Here is a 17,200-nt window from a genome sequence, read left to right on the forward strand (position 1 = left end):
CTAGAATAATGTCGCTAGACTGTAATGGGACAACTAAGAAATTTCTTCTTTCAATATATGGACCAATTTGAATTTCTAAATTTTGAACTTCTTGTGTGCCATTGTACCTAGTGCCTAAAAATGCAGCTTTTATGCGATAGTGCGTAGGTACTGTATGCAATTTCAATTCCTTTACCAATTTTGCTGAAATAAAATCATGCGTACTACCGTCATCATGCAATACAGTTCTTTCTTTTCCATGCACCATACATTTCATAGTCAACAATGAATGTAAAGTAGGCATACCTGGTAAAGTGTCGGAAGTAGTAGTAGGATCATCTTCTTCTTCAGTGAAGTCCGGCATATCCTCATGCTCGTCCTCGTCCATAGCTCCAAGGTAGTTGATATGTGCTGATGGCTTCTTTGAATGACAATTTGCTGCGAGATGGCCTGGCTGGTGACACTTGTAACATACGATAGGCTTGGCTTTGGTCACATTATTTGCAATGGCTGGGAGTCTGGGTATATTTGGATTTGCTTGTTGGATAGGCTTAGGATTTGGATTGACAGTGGATGGTAATGCAGGTGGTTTAGGCCAATTCTTGCGGAAAGATGGTGATGAAAAACGTCCTGGATTAAACCTTCTGAAATTTGAATTGAATTGTTTAGATCCATAATTACCGTTTGCTTGGAATGGCTGTGGTCGTCGATCTCTTCCACGTAACTTATCTTCAGTGTCGTGAGCTAAGGAGATGGCATCTTCAAGAGTAGCAGGCTTGAACATATTCACCTCAGCGTAGTAATGTCCAAGAAGTCCAGACATATACTTCCGCTTATGTGTCGTCTCTGGTACGTCTTCAAGCATGCGTAGCTGTAGAAGTGCATTCCAAAAACGCTCTGTATACTGTGGAATAGGCTCACGGTCGCGTTGTTGAAGTAAATCCCATTGCTTGATAGCCTTCTCATGAAATTGCGGTGGAAGGAAATTTTGCATGAACTTCTTCTTGAAATCTTCCCATGTAGCAGGACATTCAATGCTCTTGCGGACGACAGTCCACCAAAGTGATGCTCTATCTATCAGATGATTAGTAACACACTTGATTTTATCTTTCTCAGGATAAGTTTCCTCATGGAAATAGTCATCAAACTGGCTAATGAATGATAAAACAGTCTTTCCTTCCCTTATGCCATTGAAAGTGCGAAACTTGAAACTTCGTTTACTTATCTTGGATTCCTTGCGAATGGTTTGTGCTTCAAGAGTGGCATCGATGGTACGGCGTATCAAATCTTCAGCTTGAGGTTCTTCTTTATCAGAGGACGCTCCTTGTAGCTTTGTCAATTGCGCTTGCAAGGCTTGCCTAGCTCTTCGCTCTTCGTCCAATTGCAGCATGATAAGATCCAGCTTTTGTTCCATGGTAGGCTCGGGTAGGTCGTCTTCAGCCATAGGATCATCCATATGTGGGGAAGTCATCCTGTAAAACTCAACAAACCTTTCTCACTCAAAATCAGTTAGCGGGATGAGCGTAGCTCAAATTTGGGGTTACAAGGCTATGTATTTTGGGTATTTTCTTCTTCAATTTTCAGAAATTCTGAAATATTTCTGTCTCTGTTTGCTGAAAGTACTTCAACGAACTTGCAGATAGGTAAAACAGCTTGCTGCGAACAACTTTCCAGTTCTGAGTTTTTGCAAACGAACAAGTCTTCTAGGAGTTTCAAGCGTTAGTCAGTTCTGATTTAGTCTGACTTGCAGAGTTGCAGACTTAACAGACTTGCAGGGTTGTGAACTTACTGAACTTAGCTGACTTGCAGGACTTGCAGTACTTGATTAGTGTCGACTTGCGAAACTTGTCTTCTGGAGTGCGTGACCGAGAGTTTGCAGACTTATCTGCCTTCACTGACTTGCAGAGTATAGAGGTAACTTAAGCTTAATTAGTTAAGCTTAAGCTTAATAAGCTTAAGTAATGGAGAAATAGGCCGCCGTTTTTCAATCGTGAGGGGGGGGGGGCCGTTTTTGATTCCGCGCGGATTTTTCGGAGGTATCTTCTTGCCAGTCGATTGACGATTTGAAACTTTTTTAAAGTTTCTTAAGCTTAAGACTAAGCTTTAAGCTCAAACTAAACTTGATTAGGAAAGATCTTATCTGTAACTCCACGACTTCATGAAGGAAGTGTTTGAGTGGTCCTCCGCCGACAGAGAGTGGTCCTTCGCGATCTGAGAGTGGAAACAGGGGTTCTTGATCGCCAGAAGTCTGCCTGTATCGACGGTTCGCGACGAGATTGACTGTAGAGGTCGTTTGTTCCTGGAGCTCCGCCTTCGCCCGAGATTGGTAGCGATTGGAAGCCCTTGATCTCTGCTCCGCTCTGATACCACTGGTGCGCAGATCGGACGCAGGTAGCTCACGTAGTGAATTCCCAAAGGTCCCCAAGAACAAAGCACTCTACTTTTTAGCACAAAAATCAATGTAAAAACAAGCACGACATGAGACAAGAGACAAATTGGGTTGAATCTCCCCCATGCCTTGTGTGAGCGCTTCACAAAGCATGTATTTAATATATATTTTCAATCTTTTTGCTCAAAAATAGCCCAATACAAAAATATACAAGCTTTTAGCTTTTGAGTTTGCTTTCTACCAAAAATAGGAAAATAAAGCTAATGGACGGTGCCCAAAGAGTCTGGCACGCCCAATCTCAATGTCCAAATAAAAATAACATATCCAGGCGCATAAGCGCATACAAAATAATAATAAATAGTCGATGTCTCTATAGACATAATCAAAATATAGGCGTGGCGCCTATCAAAATATATCCAAAGGTCGGAAACCCGCTAGACTCCAATGCTTTCCTCCGCCACTGCTGCTATCTCTACACATCAACTGAAGCATTCACAATCGTTAGTAAAATAACACAATTAAACCGACAAAAGTGAATACCTAGCAGTCTTCAGCTACATAAATAAATCAACTGGTTAGAAATAAATCCTAACCTAGCAGTCTTCAGCTACATAAATAAATCAACTGGTTAGAAATAAATCCTAACCTTAATTTATTACGAGTGCGCACTCTAAACTCATAAACGTTTATTAATTTAATATGCATTTTGCGGAATCACCCGCTATGGAATCACCCATGTACACACTAAATTAATGAAACGCCCGAAAAGGACAGGCGTCCCCATCAACTTCTCGCACAAAGAATCCTCTTTGCGTATGAGCCCCGGTCATCTAAGTTTACGGAATCCACCGTAAAACCTCACGGAATCCACCGTGGAATATGCCTCCTGGCATCAAGACTCCATATCCATGAGCCTTCAGGCTCTCAAGCTCATTCCTTCATTTCCACACACTCTTCTGAAAAGCACACACACACTACAAGATAAAGTGACCTAGTGTAAATGTAGACTAGACTGACTAACTCTAGTCAGGTCATTGACTGACTACTAACCCGACTTATTTAATGTAGTCACATGTAGACAGCTATACACACTAGCTGTCATAGATGTCGGTCATATATGAAGACACACTGATGGTGAGCTTGATTTCTAACACTAGTAACTACACATAGAGTATATTGTAGATGCTTTTGAATCTCAGAAGCTCGATAATAGGCATAACATGGAGTAGGCATCTACAAAAGTCTATTAATAACTTGAGAAAGAGAGAGAGCCACAATTTAAAAAATCATTTTTCAAACTTATAGTAAAGATATCTCAAAAATATTCGAGCCAAGTGATTGCAAGAAGATTTTAATAAATATTTGCCTCAGAAAAAGCATTTTATATTAGTGCACTTTCTAAAGTACATCCTTATACATAATGTTTATGGTGACATTTGTAGCCTCTACAGTTTCTTCTAGTAAGACTTTCACATTAGATGATGATTTCACCCTCGAAAATGCTACATATAATTGAGCATGAGTAAACACTGGTGCTTTCAAATAAATATCAATAGCATACAAATTTTGGCCTTATGACTCATCGATTGTCATGGCAAATGCTAGTCGGACAAGAAATTACATTCCTTTCATAGTAAATGGAAAATGCAAATGGCTAGGACCATAAATAGAATACTTAATTTAATTCTACATAAAAATATTTTTTAAAAAAATTATATTTCTTATTAAAAATAAATAAAACTCAAGAATATTTTATATTTATTTTCAACTCAAGTACAACTTGAATTATAGTAGTATAATTACTTTCAAGTGAAGCATAAAGTGAATTATAATTCAAATAAAACTATATTTGAGAAGTAATTTCAATTAAAAAATAATTAGTATAATTTGACTTAAATATATTCAAGTTTTACATATCCAACTTAAATATCAAACTACTTTTAATTAAATATTCACATCTTGAGTTCAAATTAGGGTCTCAAAGGTGAGCATTTTAGGGTGAAGGTCTTATGTATGTGTACGTGTGGCTCATCATGCACATAAATATATAAAAACTATTCATTGTTTAAATCTAAAACTATATTTGAAAAGGAGAGAGAGAGAGAGAGAGAGAGAGAGAGAGAGAGAGAGAGAGAGAGAGAGAGAGAGAGAGAGAGAGAGAGAGAGAGAGAGAGAGAGAGAGAGAGAGAGAGGTAGGTATATACACATAGAGCTTGAAAACAATATCTTAATCTTGAAATATTCAATTTTATTTTTGAGAAAGGCTTGAATTTTCAAGGTTCCTTGGAGGTGTACCTAAGGTTTTGAATATGATCGAGTTAGAAATTAGTGTTACATTTAAGATTATGATCATATGCTTCCACAATGCCCAACAATGCTTGCACAATCTCTATATCACTATACACCAATCAAGACAAAATAATTGTAAATACCTTCAAATATTAAAAAAGGGATAAAATGAGTTACTATCTACAATGTAATATTTGATGCCCCAACGCAAGTCTTGCTATGTAGCTATAACTCCCCTCAACTACCAAAGATGAAACACACATCAACATACCATATAACAAATCAAATCACATGATTACTACAAAAGTCATAGTAAAGAAAGAGAATCTCTCTCTCTCTCTCTCTCTCTCTCTCTCTCTCTCTCTCTCTCTCTCTCTCTCTCTCTTTGCCACTCTACACAACCTAGCTCCATGGACGATTAGACTTGCAAGGATGACTCTTGAACACTCCTCTCTCCCAAAGCAAGGATCCCAACTTGAAGATTCCTTTTAGTGTGGAGGGGATTCCACCATTGAAGCTTCAAGAAAGCTTGAAGATGAAGAAGAAAGACTCTTTCTCAAAAAAGTACTTGAAAATTTAGACCAGTGCTAACTCCTGTGACCTCCCTTTTGACAAAAATACCTTAAAAAATGGCTTGAATTTTGATGAGACAACCCACGCTTTTGTTTGGTTAGCCCCCAACTTTACCATGATCTCTTGTGGAATCCTTTAATGAAACATATCTTCACTACTTAAAGGACCACTGGTCACTACACAGCTCATTGGAAGATCTATACCTACTATACTAGAGTAGCCATGGATTATGTGATTGGAAATAGAAAAGATTTGGTTGAGATGTAACTAAAATGGGACCAAAGACCTATGCTCTGATACCAAATATCATGAATAGGATTAGAGAGGATAGAGAAGAGTGCATAAGAAAGAAATAGGAGAGAGTAAGACTGACAAGTAGAGAGAAAGAAGAAGAGAGAAGCCATGGAACCTGCAAGAAGTAAAGAGTTGAAGAGATTGTTTTGATCATTCTTGATTGATGAAGTAAAATACAAGTCTCTTACCTCTTATACCTAGTCAGTGTGACTTAGTATTTTATTTTTTCCAAAATATTAGGTCTTCCTAATCTATTACATGAAATTATGATACTATTTGAAAAAGTAGTTGCTTCTAATGTGTACATAGTGCTACCAAAACACCTAAAACTAAAAGGGCAACCTTGCCGAAGTAAGTGAGGACTTTGATCCAAAATTACAATAGGAAGTGATCAACAAAATAAAGAGCACAAAAATTTATGAAAGAGAGTCTTTTGATGAATTTTATGGTCTAACCTATAGCATACCATTGTTGTAATATAGGGTATATAGGTTGAATACTATAGTCTATAGCTTTAGTAGTTAGAGCTCTCTTAATTCAAGTTCCTTCTCTTACTTGCACCTATCCAAGTGAGACATAATATGGATAGATTTGAAGATTTCTTGATGCAAGATCTTATTTTAGGCTAAGATAAGCATCTTGTAAAAGGTCCATCATAGATGTGGGAGCTTTCGCTCAACCGCCAAGACCCATGGACCGCTTATTGTTTCAAGCGTTCCAAGCGAGCTCTAATGGTTATCTCTCACCTAGCCGATGCGCCGTCGATCCTACAAGTGTAGTGAGCTTACCTTGATGCTCGATTGAGTACCCTCCTCTCTCTTGCACTCTGTTAGCTCCATGATTCTTGATGCTAGCTCAAGCATCCTCAAGTCTCCTCCATCTCTAAGCTCCATCCTCCATAGCAGCGCGCGCAAGAGAAAAGAAGAGAAGAGAAGAGAAGAAGAGGAGAGGAGATGGTGAAGAGCTTCACCCTCTTGATCCCTCACTCTCACACACGCTCACTCCCTCACACTCTCACACTCCCTCTCTCAAGAGCACACACAAGCAAGAAGGAGAGAAGAAGAGAGGAAGAAGAAGACTCTTTTTGCCACACACCAAATAATGAGCTTCTCATTCACTTTTCAACTTTATATACAAAGCCCTAAATCCTTTTTGGGCGGTCATCCCCTTTTCCCTCTTTTACATGGCCGGCCATAGCCTAGGCCCTTTTTCTCATTTCCCACCATTCTAATTTATCCTATTCTCGGCTAATGCATACACTTTACACAGGAGCAAGACTGGCACTCTTTTACAAAGATTCGGGGGTGCTTCCGAAATTTTAATTCTTTTGTTGCCTTAGCTCTCTGAGGGTCGTGCCCGAACATTTGAATTTTTTAGGGACTGGCTATCGGTCAAGGCACCTTTTTTTGCTTTTATCCTGCGCCTTTTTTGCTATTTCCATTTTTTCCATTTTTCACTCCTCTGTGCTGTGGGAACACGGTAACATTACTCCCCTCCTAGCCAAGTGCCAGTCCCATGGCACTGCGGTGGGACGTAGTGGCTAGTTAGGTCGGCTGTTAGGCGGAACAAGTAGGTGGGTGGTTGGGGGAATGATAGGTGATGGAGGTTGGGGACGATGACCAGGAAAGATTTCGGCGTGCTTTAGGCTCCATGAAGATACTCAGCATCTTTCACCTTCTTGTAGCGCCCCATATGCAGCCGGTTGTCTTTTGAGTTTCAGAGGTATTGGCCATTCTAGGATATCTTTCACTTTGGTAGGGCCTACAAAGATTCCATTAGTGGAAACAATGTATCCAAGATATTCAATCCTATCAGTGAGAATTACACATTTACTCATCTTGGCATAGAGCTTATTTTCACGGAGTGTTACTAGGGCGATCTTTAAGTGACCTTCATGTTCCTTTATTGATTTGGAGTATACTAGTATATCATCAAAGAATACTAGTAAAAAATCATCTAGATATGGTCGAAATATGTCTTGCATTAGACGATTGAATGTAGCTGGGGCATTAGTCAATCTAAATGGCATGACTAAAAATTCATAATGACCATACCTCGTGTTGAAGGCAGTCTTTGGGATATCTTGTCCCTTCATTCAAATTTGATAGTATCCGGACCTTAGATCAATCTTGGAAAGAACCTTGGCTCTGTGTAGGCGATCTAAAAGTTCATCTATCCTGGCTATGGGGTACTTGTTTCTTACCGTAAACTAATTTAGTCCTTTGAAGTCAATGCAGAGCCTAAGTGTTCCGTCCTTTTTCTGGAAGAGGATAGGCACTCCCCAAGGTGAGTTACTTGGGTGGATAAATCCTTGCTCTATCAATTGCCTCAGTTGTTCCTTAAGCTCACAATAGCTTCAGGAATAGACATTTTGTACGGTTGTTTTGACATTGGTTCGGCTCTAAGAATCAATTTTATTTCATGATCAACCTCACGATTTGGAGGCAATTGAGTCAGTTCTTCTGGAAAGACATCCTTAAAGTCGTTGATCCAGGAAGATAGAGTGCCTTGATTAGTCTTTTCAACCTTATTCAACCAGATCATGTAGATTGGTTGACCTTTCTTCAATCCCTTCTTGAGTCAACTTGCCTTTGCTAGTTGGACTCTAGTTCTTCCAGCTTTCCCATAAGCCTTTATGGTTTCTCTTTCTAAGTCTTGAAACATTATTTCCTCTTTGGCACATAGAATCTGGGCTTTGTTCTTCTTGAGCCAATCCATTCCCAAAATGGAATCGTACCATCCTAGTGGTAGGATTCAAAATTCTGCTTTAGTTATATGGCTATCTAACTCAAATTGAAGTTTCCCTATAGTTTTGGTTGAGGCGATTTCCTTCCCACTAGCCAATTCTACTATCATTTTCCTTATCCCCTTGGATTCTAGATGCAATCTTTTAACTATCTTGGGTGCAAGAAAGGAATGAGTTATCGTGCTGCTACGCATCCGAGGTGTGAAATCCACCCAAAAGTTGTGTGTGTGGGATTTGATACTTTGTACATACTTAGTCATTATGTTTGCATCTTTATTCTGCGTGGTAATATAGTAAAGAGGGGCTAGAAAAGGATACTATTGTTGGCAATGCATTGGTTGGTATGTATGCCATGTTTGATACTTTGTACATACTTAGTCGTTATGTTTGCATCTTTATTCTGCGTGGTAATATAGTAAAGAGGGGCTAGAAAAGGATACTATTGTTGGCAATGCATTGGTTGGTATGTATGCCATGTGTGGTTTATTTGCGGAAGCACATAAAGTGTATGACAAGCATCGACTTTGTAGCGTAATCTCGCGGAATGCTGCATTATCTTGGCTTGAAGGTGACAAGGGGTTTTGTTTGCTTGTATTGTGATGATCAAGGAAAAGAATTCCAAAGTTTGGAGGTAGTTTGAAAGCATATGATATGAAAGAGCCATTGTAAGCTATGATATGAAGATGAGGGCTTGTATGCTTTTCTAAGGGCCGCTTTTCTAGAGCCAATGATGGGATTGATGGGATGACTATTTTCAAATGGGCTTTTTGGGGGGAAGAGGCTTAATTGAGAAGAAGGGAGGGAGAAAGCTACGAATTTCAAGCAGAGAAGGGAATAGAGAGAAAACTGTGGGAAAAAGAGAAAAGTGTGGACTGAACAGGGGAGCTACAGAAGGAAAAGGAGAGAATCTAAGCAACTAGAAAGACAAAATCAGAGAGCTCTACGTCAACTTCGGGTCCTTCGTATGCCATCATTTTTTCTGCAAGTCACTTTTTGGAATGCCTCTCTGAGCTTGTCGATGCCGTCGGCCTCTCGAAACCTTCCTGGCATTACTCTCTGTATAGCTGATCATTATGTCGAAGACGGAGAGGTGGAGAGATTGAATGTCCAGTGTGAATTCAGGGGCTTCAAGGCTGACGACGCAGGAGACCTGAGCTGTGACTGAAGATCGATTGACCGATCGATCGCAACATCCTTCGCAACGCCTTCACCTCATGGCCGAAGCCATGCTATTCTGACACCTTCTGGAAACTGAAAACTAGGACGAAAGTTGAAGAAGGACGTCTAAGCTCCAAAAAGCCTACACAGGGTGTCGAGTCGAAGGGAAGCAGAAGAAAAAGTTGATCATAAGGAAGACGATCAATCGGAGGGATCTCTGCGACTGAGAGGAAACGGAACGAAAGTGAAGACGACGAGCAGAAGGACATTCAGTGCTGTCAAAGAGAAATAATAATATGAAGAGACGGACGGAGGAGGACCCTGAGGATTCTTCAGAGTATAATACTCTAACACATACAGCTTAGACCCCTCTCTCTCTCTCTCCGTTTCTCACATCAATCAATCAATTAATCCTGATTGAGTGGGGAATGCAATGATCTGGGGAGAGATGGCGGAGAAGAAAACCGGCAGCTAAAGAAGACAAAGTCATGGGAGGTGACAAAGCCATCAACGAGAACGAAGAAGGAAATAACGATTGAGGAATGCTGCGACATGAAGATGATAAGCCAGGAGGAAGAAGGGAAGAAGTGTTGCCTAACCTAAGAGGCGTGATTCTGTGTGAAGACAACTATGAGACATATCCATCGAGAAGACGTCGAGTGACCGAGGCTTTTGTAGTGAAGACTAATTTTCTCTTATTCATCGCAATTCACGCACTCTTATCTTCTGTAGAGTTCTTCTTCTCTACCATGCTTCTATGATTGTGAAAGACTGACTGTGATGACGAAGGCTCCTACGCCTTGAGCAAAAGAGGCCTCGTCTTCTTCACTGTGGCTTTGTTGCTGTTCATGGCAGCACTCTGGATGATAGACGTACACTATGCATTCAATCGGAAGATCCTTACGAGAAGTTGTTCAATCTTAGAGGCAAAGGAGGCATCAGATGGGCTTCGGACTCCACGAAGTGATGTTGCTCTTGAGAAATTTTTTCAAAACTGGATCTTTATTGACCAGAAAGTCCTCCGTTTCTGAGGTGAATGTCTGCAACAGAGAGGAGAAGCAATAGAATGAAGCATTTTTGACACCCTGCATCTATACGTGAAAGGGAAAGAGGGGCAGCATTCTGGACCTGGAGTCTGTGATGACTGAACAGGGGCTCTGTGCCAGCAGTTTACAGTGGAAGTCATGCTCAACTCTTCCACTTGAAATTCTTACTCGAATCATGTTAAGAGCAAGGAGAGTTTTGCTTGATACTTAGACATTATGACCTGCGTAAACCTTCACATCTTGCTTGTAAGAGTGTATTTCATATAGCACTGAAGTTCCCTCCGTCACAAGGAAGATTTTCTATAGGGTTCAGAACTTTTCAAAGGTATGAAAGGACAGCAAAGTGAGGCAGTGATGAATCAGATGTTACTCAAGAAAGAAAGAAGATGCAGGAATGATTTGAATGTATCTATCATGTTGCCAAATTGAGAAGTTTGTTATTCAGTAAAGAGATCCTTGATTTTGGTCCAATGTTATTGGATTTTGTATGAATCCTTTACAGTACTGGACATTATTTTGATCTGCACCAAAACTGTTCCCTAAACCTCTTGTATACACCTCTGAGGATCCTCCGTACTTGTCCTTTATTGCTGCTGTAGCTAATCTGAAGGCTAAGACATATAAAATTGTTGTCTTAAATTGGATTCAGGATTCTCAAAGGCTGTGGATGTGAACATAGACAATAATTACCTGTCTGAATCAAAAGAACATGATGTTATAACAGAGTTCAGCTTCTCTGATGTAAAAGAGGGAGATGCTAAGCTAGAAAGCTGTTTGTGTCATCAGTCTTTTGAAGAGTTGTTGGAATGTAAATATGAACGTTGTGGAGGCCGCCACTGTAAGCTGATTTGGCTTTCTATTCATCTTCAGTTATTGGTAGAAATAAAAACAGAGACTTGACATCATTTTCTCATCTTGCTTATTTGCTTGATTGATCTTCTATCTTGGAATTTCTCAAGGACCTTTGTGGTTGTGACTTTGCTTTCGAAAACCCTTCGACAGCGTGCTACCACAATCAATTAAGATCATAAACGACATACCCTTGTAAGTCACTGGAGATTGAATTACTGAACATTGGGGGTCCACTCCATTCTTTTCTACGACAACATGAATGGATCCTCTTTCAAATTCTTCACCTAACGTACATTCCTTCGATTGTCCAATCATGGTATTTTCTCGGGCATCAGCTATTCTTCCATGTCCACGGCCTGAGTTGTTGCCATTCCCTTGGTCTCTTCCACCAATCGGGTTTGGGCTAGGATTTTGAGAATGATTAGGACAATTTTCCCTTAGGTGTCCAGTCCTTCCACACTGGTAGCATTACTTGATTCCTATCCCATTTGGCCCTTGGGTGATTTCATTAGCTCTACTATTTCCTCCAGCATTGGTCATGTCGATACCACGGTTTGGGTAGCCCCTTCCATAGTTGTTTGTTGGACGGTTCCTTTGGCCATTTTGAGTGATTTCCTTGGCCATAGGTTTTGCTCGCATAAGAGCATCTTTGAGAGCCATTGGTCTCATTGATTTAAGGCAAGTGTCCAAAGGTGGATTTAGTCCTTGGCAGAACCTTGCAATCTGTTGAGACGTTGTCATTGGGGGTGCATATTTGCATAGACACAAAAACTTGGAATCGTATCCTTCCAAGGTTAGGCTTAATTGTAGTAATTTGTAGAATTCATTCATCTTGATTGATTCAAAAGATGGGGGAAGATAACATCCTTTCACACCTTCTTTGATCTCCTCCCAAGTTTGGGAAGCTTTTGTTACCCCTTTATCTCAACAAAATTGTTTCCACCAAAGCTTAGCTTCGCCAGTAAGATGAAGACGAGTAGTCATGATTGATTTGTAGCAGTAATAGTTTCAATGGCTAGGAAATAGTCTTCCAAAGCCTCAATCCATGCTCATGCATCTTGTTCCACCTTGGGTCCTTCAGTGCTAAACCTAGGTGGTGGTGTTTGCTTGAGAAGAAACTTCTTCTCTTGGGATTCCTTGTATGTTTCATCAATTTGCACTAGTTATCAATTCTGATTATCTTTGTACTTCTTTGTTACAAAATGAGGTGGTGTCTCTAGGAATCGATAAGATTTTGGGAGATTGGGATACTTTGGAAGCTCATAAATTTTTGACTTTACACTCCCAGGCAAGGGTTATCCTATCGAGAGAAATAACCTTTGTATATTGGTCATACACACATTTATTTCTCATTACAAATTTTCCATCTATATATCTTGCCTTATCATTTTGAAGAATATCGTACTTATAAAGTCCTATCAAATTGAGGTCCTCAAGCCATTTCAACAACTTGAGATGGACTTTCACATCTTCATTTACAAAGTTGAGTCTAAGTACAGGTAGGGTCATCCCTTCCCCAGATTTGGGCTCCAATTTTAGCCCCTTCATAAGCTTAAACAACTCCATAAATGAGTCTTCTCTAAGATACCATTATTCTTTCTCTTAATTCCAACATGTTTGATTGGTAAGTAGTGGAATACATGATCTCAAAATTCACTTGCATAAAGCGTAATTCATCATTAACTTGTCAAAGTAGTTCAATTATCATCATAAGCTCATAACTCACACTCTTCAAAAATAATAATAAGACTTTATATTTATGAAAAATAACAAAGATGTATTTGATCATACAATGATCTACCAATACATCATCTCATGGATCCTTTCCTCATGAAAAGTATCAGGGTCTATATTATTATATCTTGGGGGATTCTCATATACATGGCAAACAACATAATGTGGTGGCTCTTGGGGATAACCAAAACATCCCGTACCAAAATAAGGCCTTCTTGGCACTACAACAACTCTCTCGGGTGGTACTATTTGTAACACTTTTTGATATACCCACAATGTTTCAGGTATAGGCTCATCTGCAATGTCTAGTAACCATTCAACAAAGGCATTGAACAAAAGGTATATCTTAACTATCCTTAGTCGTTCAGCCCATCGAATCCTCCATAGTTTGTAATGAAGAAGGATGTTATGCCCACAATATATTCCCATATGTGACCTATTTCTTGGCCAGAAATCTCTCTTGTACCATGAGTTAGGATGAGGTTGCAATATAATTGGAGGAATAAAGATCATCTCCATTATGTCAAATATAGCCTCGTGGTATGAGAAATTATTCGACCATAAGGCTACTTGATACATGATGGGAAAAATATCCTGCAAACATGTAGCTTCCTTATTGCTAAGTTCCTATGAGCAAAGTGTGTATGCTAGTGTTAGTATAAGATATTCAACAACAGTTTTCTTCAAACAAGTGTGGTTATTTTATTAATTCCTTTTATATGTTGACTACTTAGCCTTACACTAAAAGCTCATTTGAAACCTAGGCTCTGATATCATGTGTGAGGTGCCTCCTCCAATAAACCCAGAGGAGTCCTCTAGTAGTCGATTGAAATCCATATCCATGCACATCACCATCCCGTCTCCCCATGGGAAACCTTGGACTTAGTTGAAAATGAAAATCTCAGTTCTACTTCATAGGGGAAGCATAGACAAGTCACCCCTAACAGCAATCTAACGCCCACCTAAGAAAGACCACTTTGTAATCAATCAAAGGCAAAAGTGAGGTTAACACTGCACTTGGTTCAAAGAGAGTGAGAGACGAGGGAGAGTATAACTCGATCCCCCTACCTATAGGGTAAAATGTCAGCTCCCCCCTAAAACGGTGTTAAACCTGGTAACTAAACCTACCGATATTGGGAGGGTCATGATTTAATCAGCTCTACCTAGTGTTGGAAAGTTACCCGACTTATGGGATCCACCCAATAGCCACAGGTGTCCAATCGTTAGGATCGAAGCCTCCCACTTTTCTTGATGGGTTTGCTTAGTTTTCTAATTAGCAAAGCATACTACCACACTGTTTGGACATATAAAATCAGCTTACTTTTATTACTCCGTTAAACTGGATCCGTTAAACTCGATCTTTAGCACATAACAAACAACTCAGAAATCAGATACTTTATTTCACCATCACTCTGCAAAGTGATACAAAACCGTCTTTTTGCGGAAATACACTGTCCAACAGCCTAGGATAGGACCTTCCAATCCCTCGGGATTGAGTTGTATGTGATCACACTCCATCCGTGGTCAACATGGAATTTACTAGCTCAGAGCGCCTCTAAGCTTCCATGAGCCTTTGGATCTGTCCTACATAATAGGGGCACCTACCACTCGGCCCTTTGTCCTCTTAGGTGCTCGAGTGATCAAAAATAAAAAACACCTACCTCCCTCGAGAGCGTAGGAACCCCACCCATAGGTGAGTTTTTCCACCGCAAAGTGTAAGGGAGCATTGGGTTGGGAACCCCAATGTCCCAAACCACCACAATTCACAACTTGTCCTGGCTGTGCAAGCCCGAAATCATAAGAGCCATAACTCATCATTCAAAAATCCAAAAGTAATAATAACCATAAGACATTTTAACACAATTGTCAATGCGATGCATAGAATCTATCCCCTTCATCAATTTCTGTGTTCCTTCCTAAAAAGCATTTGATAATACTAACATGCTTTTACAAGTCTAAGTAAGTTCTAACTAATCGTGATCCTTTTCTTATGTACTAACATGATTATCTCCATTCGGCCATCCATCATGATTATGGTTTATAGCCACAACCTCGATTTGTTGTGGGATGGTTGGTTCTTTGGTTTGAATGGGTTTGAGGTTAACTTCTGCTTGTGCTTCAGCATCATATTGAGTTCCGTCAGCAATAGTGGCAACTACTTCCTCATGTCGGGGAGCTCTTTGAGTGTGACCTTGTTTAGTATGCCAATGTCTCTTGGGAGCCATGGAAGAAGCTTGATGGATTCGGGCAGCGCTTCCGCGTAAGAGTGGAGAGAGAGAGAGAAAAAAAGAGAGGCTCGACTGATTGTAGCAAAGCTTCATCACGTCAATTAGCAGCAGAGAGACTTCTGCATGGATCATTTTGTGTCTATGTGTGTTCTTGACATGACACTCTACCCCTGTTTATATAGTAATGGAGGGGGAGGAAGGGTAAAAAGAGGACGTTTGTTTTTCAGCATTTTTTATGACATCATCGATAACAAAGAGAGAAAACTTTCTTTTAGCACTTAGCTTTAAAGCTTAATATGCTGTTTTTTCACTATTTTTCGTTTTTTTCTACCTTGTAACTTGTTTGGATCATAACTTCATCATATAAACCCCAAATATAGTCAGCCAGGTACTCAAAACGATCAAAACACATCTGGTCGACGAGCCTTGGTGAGCAAAATTTTAAAAATCTATAAAAAATAGACAAAAATGATAATTTTTGTAAATCAAATTATTTTTATCCATCTTGGACAACTTATTCCCTTCAAAGTAAGTCACAATATATATTTGGATCCATCTAAAGTGGGAATTAAGTCATCTAAACATGATACTAGAGATTTTAGACTATTCTAGTAAACCAGTCATGCTTTCTATAAATCCTATAGAGATTCTGCAGTTTTTTTTCCATGTGTGGATGTGCAATATAAATCAATTTTCTTTGGAATGTATATGCACATTAGTTATTAAAATAAACTAAGTAATGGAGACATTACATCACGAGTTTGTGTGATTTGGCTCCTAGGCGGTTGTGGTTGTCATTTGGACACCCATTTGAGTTGCTACTCAGTGGTCTTGGATGTGTTTTTTTTGGGTTGCAACCAGTTTATCATGGTAGGGTGGGACAAGTCACAACTACCCTCCTTAGACCTTGCACTAGGTTCCTCTACTAGTGGTACTACAAGCTTTGATGGAGCCACACTATCCTTGATGAAATCCATCATTATCTGAACATTGCCAATGGTAAGGTGAATGCACAATGAGTCATAGTCAACATTGTAATATGCTTGTTTCTTGAATACACATCCTAGCAATGATTCCTTACTAGTGGCCTTGGTGTTAGGAATCATGTAGAATTGGTAGGCTTTCAATCTCAATATAGAGACCACTACTTTACACTTTCCCAACAGTGAATAAGATTGTCCCCCAAAAGGGCTGAGTTTTGCATTGGTAGATCACAATTGGGGTTGACCAATGAGGGTCCAATGAGTGTGTATAAGGACATTAAAGTCAACTCCCTTGTCAATGAGGGCATCAAAGGCATATGACGTGTGACCAGTGATTGATATGTGTAGGTATATAGGTGCCACTGCTTCCTCATTCTCTTCCTCAATCTTAGTGATGGTGGTTACTCATACGTTCATAGGTGGGTTTAGCATTGGAGGCTCATGTGGTGGATATGTTGTTGTTGGCTCTTGGTCATCATGCAAGTGGCACTGATGGTTGGATCCTACTCTTCAATAGTAGGTAGCTAAGATTTTGTGACTTTGTGGGACTCACGGCTGCCTGTTTATAATCCTCCTCTTCATGTAAGAATGGAAAATTGATGATGGCTAGCACATGCATCCAATCTCACTTGTTCTTGGGGTAAGGGATACACTTTGCTAGTGGCCCATAGGATTTATTGACTTGTGAGTCTCCTTTCAACATAGTGGAGATGGCATCTAGGTTGATTGGAGCGGTCTTCCAAGTATCCATCTCAACTCTCGCGACTTTTGATCAGTTGCCTTAGAACATAAGACCATTGCCCCAATCTTCTATCATTTGTGTGTTTTGCATCTAGGGTTGTCCTAGCAAGATAGTATAGTCAATTCCCTTCATGGCTATGAAGTTCATCATTGAGAGCTAGACTCCCACTATCTTCAAGGGCCAATCT

This window comes from Lygodium microphyllum, chromosome 1 (genome assembly GCF_053477565.2).
Source record: "Lygodium microphyllum isolate KBCC chromosome 1, Lygodium_microphyllum_v1.1.10, whole genome shotgun sequence".
Classification (NCBI taxonomy): Eukaryota; Viridiplantae; Streptophyta; class Polypodiopsida; order Schizaeales; family Lygodiaceae; genus Lygodium; species Lygodium microphyllum.